Raw genomic sequence first — 13,328 nt, 5'->3', positions numbered from 1 at the left:
ATTTTCCTCGGAGTTCAGCATTTTTGTGATTTTACTTTTTTCTTTGTTGCAATCTGGATACACAGACAAACTAACAATATGCAATAAACATAAAGAAATATGCTTTGAGAATTTAAAAAGGAGAAAAAAAAGGCAGACATGTGGTATTTCTGCAGTCAACCCATTGATTTGCTGCCTCACCTCTTCAAAAGCTGGTGACCGCCATGTCAGTGTGGAAATGCACACCAATATTGCCAGGAGTACAGGTGTTTTCATTCCTGTTGGGACACGTTAGTATATAGTCAGCAATTATTGAATCAATAAAAAACAAATTAGTTTGATTCAGAATGTGAGAGAAAAAATAATCTGGTCAGCAAGGGAAGAAAAAAAGAAAATAATTAAATTTGAAAAAAATATTGTCATGCCGCGTCGCTAAAAAACATTCTGACCAGAAATAAAACTGACTTCCCTTTTTCAAGTTAAATGGTCCTTTCCATATGGCAATAACCCTCTCTCAGAATACTTTTTTCTTCCTTTGCTGACCAGAATATTTTTCCACACACTTCAGAATCAAAATCCGTTTTCAGAGAAAAAAAAAAACATGCCCCCCTCCCTTTTCCAAGTTAAATGGTTGGTTCCTTATAATTCTGGCAGGCCTTTAAAAAAGAGTCTGTTTGCCGTATTGTTTTAAGGCCTTCAAGGCCTTGTAAGGAAGTATATCTAGGAACCTTTCCATACTGTTCAGTGTTGTAAAAATATGCCCACTCATATTGAGTTGGCAGTGTCTGCGCGTACCCGCATGGGGGTACGCTTAACCAAATTGACTTTCATAGGTTACGCGTACCTGCAATCGATTTTATAATAAACTGTCATATGATCGGGAATGAAACGTGAAAGATACATGAAAATTATCGGTTATTTCCTGATTTTGCGAATTCAGTGAAGATAATGAAAAATAGTACTTTTTAATTTGTATTTAATGTATTAGTTAGAAAAATAGAAATTAAATGTAAATGCACATTAAAAGAATAAAATAATACTGAATTTGAATAAATATATGTTTAAAAAACTCGAGTTTGAAAGTTATTTTCTAATAAAATTCGAAACAGAAACAAAAATTTTAAAATATCTAAAACGACTAAAAAAAAGTTTGAGTGTATACACAATTTAAAGTAATACGATAAAATTCCAAACAATTTAAAACTATATGCATTTGATAATTATGTATCCATTCAGAACTCCGGATTTATAGTTTGCTACTTCAATCTACTGTTGCAACTGAAATATGATAAAATATGTCAGGTCTTCATATATAGGTAAAAAGGAAAATTAAGTGTTATGTATGATGGATAAATTTATTTGAATTAATAATGTGTTATATATAATGATAATCTATTTTATTTTTCATCATTAATGCTAAGAACTTGAAATGTTCTTATTTTGTTTCTGTTTTTCTCACTTGTTTGTAATGCATTTTTTAATTTGATTCTCATCTAAAAAAATATCGTATATTCCATTATTACATTATATCAATAATTATAGTTATTATTATTTAAAGACTAACCAGGAGCGTTTCTACGAAAGCGTATTAGGGACGTAGTAAAAATAAAATCGGCATTGAACTTTTTTTTTCAAACTTTTGACATTTCAAATCTTAAAATCTCTGAGAGTAATAATTTATTTTTCACTTATTGCGATAATTTCCGGATTGATTTAAATTTTATTCCCGATCCGATGACATTAAATTATAAAACCAGAGGCGGATACGCGTAGCCTAAGAAGGCTAATTTGGCTACGCGTACCCGCATGCGGTTACGCGAAGACACTGCCTATGGAGTTTTCACTGTCCATTATTGACTCTATATCATTTAAAAAAATACTTTTTTACCATTAATGTGTCAAAATCAAACCTTATAAATATTGATATTTTTTTACCATCTTATATTGATTTTGAAGGTTTGGGAAAAAAAAGGGGGGTTGATGCTATCAAGATATTTACTATGATAGAAATTTGAATAAGGTGATTTCATGAAAAGAAACAAAATCTCATTTTGATCATTTCTATCGGAAGCTCAAGCATAACAAATCGCCCCACTGGCAAATTGCCCCACTCTTGTTTACCAACTCGCCCCACTTATGAAAAGGGCTAAATCCTGTTAAATTTAATCCTGCCAACTCGCTCCACTTAATGAAAAAAGGTAAAATCTAGATGAATATATAATGTTAAGGTCTGCCAACTCGCCCCACTTAAATGAAAACTAATATACACAGAATTGCTTATGGTTTTAAAAAAAATGAGAAATTTGTTGGCATGGTTTTAAAATTTTAAAAAGTAAAGTAGCCTTTGTCATGCATTCACTATGTCTACTTGTGCGTTTCTGTGACGCTCAAATGAGTCCCAGACAATCCATTGATTAAAAGCCAGCCTTCTACGACCTCATTAAGAAACTTCATGAAGATTAAGATCAAGCTAGTGCACGAGCAGTATATTGCCCCATAGATATACAATGGGATTGCATCTTTTTTCATAAGTGGGGCGAGCTAGCATTACTTAATTAATCGTAGTTTATCTATCTCATTATCTGTCATGAGTGGGGCAAATCGGCAGACCTTATTTCAGCGGGATTTTAAACCTTTTCATAAGTAGGGCAAGTTATCCAACCTATTTTCAATGGGATTTTACCCTTTTTCATAAGTAGGACAAGTTATCCAACCTATTTTCAATGGAATTTTAACCTTTTTCATAAGTGGGGCGAGTTGGTAACCAAGAGTGGGACAATTTTTTAGATGGTGAGGCAAGTTGGTGAAAAGTGGGGCGATTAAATGTGGGGCGATTTGTCATGGATTCCTTCTATCATTAAAGAAGGCCATTGGAGTTTAGTCACACTGTTTGTCCGTCCATCCTTTTTGTATTGTACTGTAAAAGATCAGAGGGTTTGCATGCATGCTGTAAAAATGACACTTCTGTCCAACATTTTCTCTCATATCCAACACAATTGAATATAAATGTAGTGTTTATATATCATGTATATAAATGTGATTTTAAGTGTTTATTGTGTTTTATTTATTTACAGCAATTTGTAGACTTTGTCGTGAAGAAGTCATCAAGGCTCCCACAAATTATAATGGTCCAGTTTTTGACAAACATGAAACTGTAACTGAAGCAGAGCAGACACATTTGCAGGTAAAATTTGAGTGATAACAGTACATTATTTGAAGAGCCTAGGTTGTCAATCGGCAATAATTTTCCAGAATTGAAACTAAGGCGGGGTTGGTTCTTCTTTACATCATTTTATAGTTTAAAAAAAAAATCAGCAATACAGAATGAAATCATAACTTGATCTTTAACTCTTCATAGCAGAATTACATACTAAGTATCAGCAGATTATCTGAAACTATTTTAGTAGAAATATATAAAGGAAACTGGTTTTTTTTAAGTCCAAGGGGCCATTATTTCAGCAATACCATTATTTCATCAATAAACAGTGCAGTGAAACGAACTTCAACATGATCTGAAATTCATCATAGAACATTCAATGCATACGATATAGCAGCTCAATAATCAATTTCTGCAAGCGTTCCCCCCCAAAAAAGGCAGGAAATTTCGAGAAACTTTCCATATTCAAAGACTAGTTATTATTTCAGCAAAAATCAATGGCATGCAAGGAAATTGTTATTATTTTAATCTATGCAACATTACATTTTTATTTTAGGATATCATTGTATATACAGGATATGAGGAAGAGGAATATGTTTCTTTGGCAGGGAGTTGGAAAAGGGTTTGTATTTTGTTTCTGTTATAGATTATCCAAAATTGAAAAGGCATTTCTATGGGTATTGCCTGTATATCTCAGCTACTATATACATGGCAGACTTGATATTTGGTCAATTGATAGATTACAGTTTAACCAGGCTTCACTATGATGTAATTTTCAGCATGAGCAACTTAATTAGGTTTTGAGTTAAGGGTCATATCTAGATGTAGATAACTGATATTTTAGGAGTACACAAAAATTTACGAAGAAGTAGGTCACTCTGCCCTACATTTGCAGCTATTACATTTTTGATAAGGAGTGGGACGTCCCGTGTCTCATACACACATTTTCTAATTCATGTATTAAAATTTTATAAAGGAATCAATGGTTCTAAAAATTATAGCTTTTGCAATTGTCCTATTTTAAATACATGTATTTGCTTCAAATGAAATTCTTGACATATATATTAAAAATCTCTTTGTTTTTATTTTTAAAGACAGTGGATTGCCTTGACAGAAATGGTCTGTTTAAAAGAATTTGTGTACATGTAAGTATTCATGCAGGACATAAAAAATAAATATGTATTCCTAGTTTTTATCCTTCAAAAAATGTAACGTAGGTAGTTTAGAATTCTTTTTTTTTTTGAAGATCCAGAAAATTTGAGATTGTTTGCGGGTTTTCAACAATCTAGTTTTAGACTATCCCTATTTCCTCTTTTACTTTAGATAGTTTCCTTCCCCCTAACTATATCTCCCCTGACAACTTGCGTTGGAAACATTTTATTACCCAAATTTTATCATCTTGGCGATAGAAAAAAAGGTAGGGTTGGCGACATAAACAAGGTGGTGGTTGGGAAATGGTAAGCACACATATTTTCCTTTTACTCATTCATCTAATGAGCTTTATTTAGGTAGCTGTTATACAAACACATATGTTTTAAAAGACTATAATAGAACGGTGTTTTCAAATAGGAAACAACATGAAAAGTTAGAGTAGGCACACATACCCATATCTATTGATTTATGCAGCACCCCATATTAAAATAAAAATAATTAACAGTAAACATTGTTGAACAAATTAAAGGAAAACAAATACATGATATGCACAAAATTATGGTTAATAAAGTTTTATTTGTGGTCAGTAATATACATGTCGACTTTACCGTTTATTATTTAAAATTAATTTTGAAGGAGCTCAGAAGGTAATTTAGTGAAGTCAATTAAAAACTAAGAACTCACCTTCTTGAACTTCTCATTTGATAATCATTAACTTATTAAAGGTCACAACAATCAACACCTTTAATAGACAAAACGGAAAATCAGAGATGACTTATTATGTTGGTGAGAGTTATTCCCCTTTGTCCATCCAAAATTGTTTAGGAGTTGAAGAAAACTCAGAAACTGGAGACTAAGGTTGGAAATTGTTTAAACACATGTAGTGAACTCAAATTATGAAAAGAAACAAAAACAGAAATCACAAAATAAAAAATCTCACACAGGGCAACCTAACCCTAACCCTTAACTGTGTCAAAAGGAAACATTAAAATTACATTAGTACTAGAAATATATGTCAGCTGCCAATGTATATATATATATATATATATATATATATCAAAGAATCAAATAAAATCAAATCAAATAATTTTATTGGTGTAAATTCCAATACAGGAATGATACCAGCTCAAAGATGATGTGTTTGGTATCAAGTTTTGTGGTCGAAAAATAGAAACTTTATTAAGAATGTAAGACGTCTAATTTCTCATTTTACAGTTTATTCCTGGATTAACTTCTTGGAGGTTTTATGAGGCCAAACGACATACAAACATTGAAGGACCGGGACTACCAGTGAATGTCACAGTTGAGAAAAGAGAGAGAATAAATGCCAACAGTCTCGATCATTTCATTGACTTTATCACATCAAGTCACATAATTAAAGACCTGCCATATGGTCAAAGAACTCTTAAGCTAGACTCTGGTGAAATTATCAATATACCAAATGTTATCAGAAGTCTGTCATCTAGCTCACTCATCAGCCAATATTTGCAGCTATGCGAAGAAGACAATATTAGCCCTTTAGGTAAGGTTATTGTTTGTCTTCAATGATCAACACAATGAAAGTGCATCAATGCAAAATACTTTTGTTTGACACAATTTTTGTCTACATCAAATTAAAGAATACATCAAAGTTATTTTATGCGCTTACATTAAGTACATGTAAGTGAAAAAATGACCAATTTGGCATTCATTTCAGCTAAATTTTGTGTTTATGTCCAATTCACTGAATGGAGGTTTATATCTGGAATTCTTAGCCAATGATCAAATGTATCACATTTAGTGAAAAAATCACCTCAGTCTGCATTAAATGCATGAGCAACTCGGTAGGGTTAAAATTTTATGTAACAAACATAAACAAATCTTAACCATGCTAATGCTAGCTTTTACTGGCACGGCAATTGGTGGTCCTGAAAAGTATACTTATTAGACATGTTGCATAACGGAATCACTTATATATATATATGTTTTATAATCAATGTTACTTTAAAGGTAAAACATCATTTACATATATCATTAACATAATAATTTTCAGGTAAGAGCACACTCTATAAGATTCTGTCAGAATGTGCTGCATCAGTAAGAAAAAGTGTTGAGGGCCTTGACAATTATGTAATGGAAGGATCCCGTGAATTTCAAACATTGGAGAAAATATTTATGGATGAGAATAACTTGAAAGCAAAGTTGTTAGAGGCAAAACGATACCTGAAAGCAATCTGATAATATTGGCTCACCTTTTTAAGCTCACTTTGCTAGAATGTCAATGTGGGCTATTGCCTATCACTTGCCATCATTGGTCACCATCTGACATCTTAAATATTTAAAAAAAAAATCCGAAGCCACTGAACTGGTTGTAACCAAACTTTGAAGGAAAGATTCTTTGGGTATCTACATTATAATTTGCGAGTTACTTATACACAGGTCTGTCAATCAAAATAAAAAATCATGGTTGCTGTTTTAAACCTAGAACATGGGTTAAGAAGCATGTTTAGCTTACATTTCCAAACGTATACATGTACATTACAGAAAAAAAGTACAAAAGTTCAAAATGACACTAGGTAAAGAGGTACCACTGTTGAAAATTTCAGGAGATTTTAAAAAGATTGTTGAAGGAGTTATTGCCCCTGATTTTTTTTTTTTTTGGTCAAATTTTGCAACTATATATTTTGAAAAATATGAAATGTCATTGCAAAGTTAATCAGCATGCTCAGTTATTCCTGCCAATAAAATATCATAAATTATGAGATAACTGTAGTGTATTTTAAAATGTTATGGCATCAATTAGATGATTTGATGTTGGCAAATTAGTTTATAATCCTTTTTTCTAAACCTATATTATGTCCTCTGAGCATGCACATTACATCTCATGTCGTCAATCGTGTAATTGATGCCATGAATTTTACTTTATGGATCAATCAAGTTTGATGTAATATTAAATTGAATGTATAATACAGGATTAGTGTTTGGAGTTGTGGCATCTGAAAATTCTATTTTATACAATTTTTACACTTTTTAAATATTATCCATTTTGTATTTTAGATACATTTAGCCAGGCAAACCAATGTTATACATCATTGTTTGGGATTTGCACTGAGTATTCCAGGAATTGAATTTCAGCTTCATTGTCAGCACATTCATAGCCAGCATTGTCAAAGCTGTATAGACTTAGATGAAACATTACAGAAAGTTCTTGAAAATGCTGAGAAAAAGCAGATTGAAAATAAAGATGCTCTTATGTTTAAGGTAATTATCATAATGTTATTATTAGGGCCCCGACACTTGGTGTTGGACACCCCATATAGTAATTAGTCTGTCTGGCAGTCACATTTTTCTTTGTTGTACGATAACTCAAGTTTGCTTTGTCCGATGAAAAAAAAATATACACAACATTAAGCATCACTAGAGTAAGCTCCCATTCAAACAGGCCAATTTTCTAGTTGCATTACAATATGAAATTTGTTTTCTATATCTAACCACAAGTGGTCTTTGACTAATATAAATGACATTTATATTCCTAACAGACTTCACAACAAACTTTTTAATCCACATGCAAAACACTCCATTTTGTTTGCAACGCTTTTATCCTTGATACACAGATCAGCCAGATTCCATGTATGTTTATTTTCAAGTTAGTCCATGAGGGTCATCCGTGTGTTTCAGGCACATTCTTCTTTTCTTAACTCAAGTTTATGATAACCTCAAGTTTTATATAGACATTTTGTCTTTTGTAACCATGGTTGCCTCAATATTTGGTTAAACGTAGGACAACTTCATATCATCCTCTGTAACAAGCCAGACTAATCTCTGTGATTTAAACATAGTATGACATTGTTATAACAGTATGACATTGTTATAACAATACTTTTGATGTAACACTTCTTCTGTATTCATAAATTTTAAGAAAGTGACATTTTTTTTACTTTATAGGTAGAGAAGGCTGTAAATGATATCAAAAACCTCCAAAAACACATTGTTGGATCAAAGAACCAAGAATTTGCCAGGAAGGATATAGCTGACTACATGGAAATAAATGATGTCATTATCACATCAGACTGGGCAATGAAGTTTTTGCCAAGACGCTATCGAGAGGGTCAGTTAGACTGGTTTGCCAAACGGGGCATCAATTGGCATGTGTCTGTCTCCTTGGTAAAACTACAACATAGAATGCAAACTTTAACCCACCTTCATATCTTCAGCTCACAAACATCTCAAGATGCTGCAGTTACTACCGCGGTAATGACAGATGTGGTTCAGGACTTGAAGACAATCCTTCCAAATCTACAGAATGTCCACATATTTAGTGATAACGCAGGTTGTTACAAGAGTTCATTAACATTGTCAACTCTAAGACATGACATTGGGAAAGCACTGGCATCGTATAACTTTAGTGAAGCCCAGAATGGGAAAGGTAACATAATATTATGTTGATAATAAAACCCTGCACCCTTGCAAACAGTTTGGGCGATTCCTCCTAAGCTGTTCAATGGTATTTAATGAAGCTTTAACAAAAGGAGGTTCATAATATGTAGATGAGAATAAAGAAATTTTAATATACCCTGAATTTGCTGGGAATATATCGGGAGGGGAAAAAAACCATGAAATTTATATGTGGACGAGTGAGGTATTGATGAAACTTTGCACAGTTGAAGAACACTACATGGGGTGTGCATGAAAGAAAAAAAATAATAAAGGGAGATAATTAACTTGTAATATGTGCTTTATTATCATATCATTTACATTCTAGTTCATATCATAATCTTAGCACTCATAATTAGTAGGATAATTTAACTTATACACAGAATCATTTGCAGTAGTAAGGTTGCATTCTTATGAAATTAGATCACTGTGACCTAGATTTGAAGCTAATAATATGTCATATTTATTAATGCAGGTAGAAATAAATTCATTATGCTTTTTTGCAGGTCCTTGTGATAGAAGAGCCGCCCATGCCAAATTTGTCATAAAAAGATTTATTAATGAAGGAAGAGACGTCACTTCTGCACTTGATATGAAATAGGTATTATTCAAAGCATTATTTAAAAAGTGGATACTCAATGTAGGAAAAGATAGTCGGACAAACCATGTATCTATATCCTGATGATCTAAAAACACACACACAAGGGTAAATTAATGTGCAATCAAACATTTGTCATGTGAGCATAAACCCAAGATATTAATATTGGGGTACTCAGTGTTGGATAATTCTATAAAACTAAACATTACCTCAATGTAAAATGATTGACTTTTTGATGGAACATTTGTGTTTGGGCCCTGAATTATGTCTACTTCAACGAGTAAAATTATTATATGAAATACTTTTTTTCTTAAACATAAAAGTTATTCTGTTATTTTTTCAGGCCCTAGAGAAATTTGGACAAAAAACCTACAGAGTAAGAGTAGTTGTTTTAGTTTTAGATCTGGATGCAGAAAAAACATAAAGAGCCAATAAAGAATGTTTCCAATTTCTACAACTTTAATTTTGGAGATGATGGTTTGAGAATGTGGCAGGCATACAACATTGGTGAAGGTAATACAATATACTAAACTTGTTTCACAATTATCAGTATGAATGACATCTACATGTATCAATTTTATCCAATAAAAAGTCTCAATTCAACAACATTTTATTTAGTTCTTACTGTATTTCAGGATGGTTTGCATAACTACAATGATGGGATGGATATACATATAAAAATATAAACGTGTCTGTTTGAAATTTAATGAATTTGGTTAAAGTCCCATAACTCTTACAAAATTTGATGGACAACTACTTTTAAAATGACCCTCTGACATTTTGAATTTTGATACAAAAAAGGAGCTATTTGTGTTCATGAATGTCCCACAAGAGAAGAGACAAACTTTATATAATGTACCTTCATTGTTTACAGGGAAATTGGTGCAGTGGGATTCCCTCAATCCATCTAAGAATGCTGTGCAGTTAAAGGTCATCAGTGATTGGACTGACATAGCAATTTCAGATTCCTATGAAGGTAAGCTTTGATATTTGGTAGGATATATTGTTATGATATCCAAGTATAAATTCAAAACAACAGTCATACATATGATTGCGTTGGATAAAAACCGCAAATTTTTATACATCATGCATGCAAAACAAATTTCTTGGTTGAGGGGTCTAAATACAGCACAAACAGTGAAAAGGTATATTTTAACATATTGTTATTATAAATATACTCTAAACCCCATTTTGATTCATCAAATTGTGTAAGAGTAATTTGACTAATGAACCATGTTCATCAGCTATGAAAGGAAACTACATTTTCTTCTTCATTGGCGTCAACATTGATTGTCTCTGCAGGAATTCATTTCCCACATGTGATTATACAAGTTCGTTTATTAAGTAGATATTATGATAAGGCTGCTATTTTATTATATGATATATATGTATATATTAATAACTTTTATATTTATTTTCTGTAGATCCAGTACCAACAACAACAAAACACAAACAAAGTTTGATATGCCCTTTGGAGAACTGCATCCGTGAATTTAAAAAAAAAGAAACACTAGATCAGCACATCTTGCAAGGACAATGTGAACATCAGTTAGAAAAAGAAGCATTGTCTGACAAAAGCAAAATCATATATGCTAAGAAATTATCAAATGCTCCTTTGTGTTGCCCAGATATGACTGCTGAAAATGTTTTTGAAGATGTCAGTTTGGTCAATAGGTGTTATGGATGGGCTTTGAAATCAAAAAAGAAGAAAACAGTTTTCAATCAAAAGCAGAAAGACTATATGATTGAGAAATTTCAAATTGGCAAAAGAACTGGCAGTAAGGTTGATGCGAACACATTTTCTGAAGAAATGAGGTCAAGTCACCTTGGATTTTCTAAGGACGAATTTTTAACAGGCTAACAGATTGGAAGTTATTTTTGTAGACTTGCTCAACAAGACAGAAAATCAGACAGCAATGACTACCGTGCTGCAGATGAGGAAAACAGAAGATCTATTTAGAAGAAAGAGATCACTAAATCTATTGACATTTAGTAACAAGAACTTTTTTGAGGGTTATGTGCTTTATTGGAAATAGATTTTTTTTTTACTTTTCTACTTCTATACTTATATATAAACATTATTTTTTAACCTAATAACTCGTCTTCAACAACATTTTTGTGTGGCCTGCACACAAAATGTGAAGCGACATATCATGCATATAGGGACCACTGTAGTCATGGTCGATGACGTCACACTTTTCCATTTCGAATTTCTTAGCTTCTACTGGATGGATAATTAGATATTTGGTACATGGCTTTTACATGGTCACTTGCAGAGTGTCTCCCCTTTTCAGGTACGTTGCTCATCTACTTCCTGTTTATCGATCAACTTTGTTGTTTTTTAGGTGCTGCATAATGGAAATTTTCGTTACAGTTTTCCAAGCTTCTTCTTGAGGGAATACTTGGATATTTGGTACATGACTTTAACATGATGACTTGCACTGTGTCTGCCCTTTTCAGGTGTCTGCAGTACCAACTTCCTGTTTTTCGTATACTTTGAAATTTTCACATAACACTGGTCATACATGTACATATGCAAAAAATTACGTAATAGTTGTAAAAGGTAGGCAACACACGTCTTCCATGGAAGACTCACATCTAAGTTTAAGTTTTCTGAGTTATGCCACTGCAAATTAGTTGTCTTGGGATTGGTTTTCTCCTTAATTTGATGTGCAAGCATGTGATTATCTCATCTGCAGGTCAAACCAATTTGAACACACATTTGACCCTTCTCTGTAACAGAGTTTTGCTTATTTTTCAGTAACTGGGAAACATTTGAAAAATGATGAACTTGTATGCATTTTTGGATATGTTTTCAGAGCAATCAATATATTTATGATAATATGTTAGCATTCAAGAATAGTTTGGTCACTATGGTCTACATTTTACAGCCTAACTTGACTTGTACCTTGATATTTGTTTGTATAGTTAACATGATCATGATGATATGCTAAGTTGAATGTCAATAATGGAAGTTATTTTCAAATAGGTTCTTTTAGTAATTGTGGGATAAAGGTTACCATACATAGCAACTACTATCCAAACAGATCTTTTTTTTTAAGAAACATGAAGTATGGTTACTAATATGACTATTTTCAAATACTTATTGTATTTAGTAAGAGGATGACATTAATAATAGAATAAGAGAACTTTGTAGCCGATATGAAAATATTTTGGCGGGAAACCGAACTTCTCTAGATTTTTCATCAGTTATAACGGATATTTTTCATGAATCTTTAAAGTCTTATAAAATTTTAAGATAATTCCTAGAATGTTCTCAAATTATCTTACTTAACTAGTTTTTATGTTTCTAACATATACATGATATAAATGAAAGATAAAGGGCTAATGAGAGAAAAAAATATATATACCATAGTTTAGATGGATAAACCCTGAGAATTTTGAATAATTTGTCCGAAATTAAAAGTCACCATCCTTAAACTATCAGTATATGTCATTGTTATGTTATTTTCACTTTAAGGGCTGAATATGCTCGTATTTATTTGTGTTTATCATGTAGTTTAATGTGTCTGATGATCTTTTTAAAAAATTTCAAAAAATAAAAAAATTGAAATACTTGACATTTTATTTGGAATATTTTTTTTTTTGCCATAATTTGCCCATTGATTTTTTTTTCTCATTTTGTAAAACTATCTTAGTACTACCCAGGTTTATGATACAGAATACTCCATGATGCTGGCTTTTCATAGAAAAATGGGTCCAACGTTGGCATTATTTCATTTTTTCCCGAAAATTGACAAATAATGAATCAGGGGTGTCATATGGCTCTTTTCGTAAATGTATGTTAAATGTAAAAACTGAAAGTATGTGCTTAATCCAATTGTTTTACACATTATATCTGGAAAATGTTTATTAGTTGTCTAAACTACTATTAAGTCTGAAAATGTCAATATTGGGCATTTTTCTGAGATTTTGAGTGGTCAAAATCAGCCATAATGGTAACCATAGCAACCACGCGCACCATCCATAAAATCTTTCCAGGTAAGTTTCTATTGAGTGGTACTAAGT

General features: G+C 32.0%; 1 protein-coding gene across 1 annotated transcript in view; it reads right to left on the bottom strand.

The window, feature by feature from the left end:
• Nucleotides 1-13,328, bottom strand: part of LOC127726451 (ATP-binding cassette sub-family C member 5-like) — a 122,816-nt gene that overhangs the window by 28,216 nt on the left and 81,272 nt on the right. The gene's annotated exons all lie outside the window — the stretch shown is intronic.

This window comes from Mytilus californianus, unplaced genomic scaffold, assembly GCF_021869535.1.
Source record: "Mytilus californianus isolate M0D057914Y unplaced genomic scaffold, xbMytCali1.0.p SCAF_17, whole genome shotgun sequence".
Taxonomy (NCBI): domain Eukaryota; kingdom Metazoa; phylum Mollusca; class Bivalvia; order Mytilida; family Mytilidae; genus Mytilus; species Mytilus californianus.
This window is presented reverse-complemented; position numbering and strand designations above follow the sequence as displayed.